Genomic DNA, 232 nt, shown 5'->3' with positions numbered 1-232 from the left:
CTCGGCAGTTGGTCCCCTACCTTGAACGTGAAGACCTGGCCACTGTGATCCATGCGACGGTCACCTCGAGGCTTGACTACTGTAACACTCTCTACTTAGGGCTGCCTCTGTCGCAAATCCGGAAGCTGCAGCTAGAGCAGAATGCTGCAGCCAGGCTGTTGATGGGCCTCTCTAGGCGAGACCACATTCAGCCTGGGCTGCAAGCGCTGCACTGGCTGCCGATAGCATACCG

Source organism: Gekko japonicus, unplaced genomic scaffold (assembly GCF_001447785.1).
Source record: "Gekko japonicus isolate JY-2015 unplaced genomic scaffold, Gekko_japonicus_V1.1 scaffold3510, whole genome shotgun sequence".
Classification (NCBI taxonomy): Eukaryota; Metazoa; Chordata; class Lepidosauria; order Squamata; family Gekkonidae; genus Gekko; species Gekko japonicus.
Note: the sequence above shows the minus strand (reverse complement) of the source record.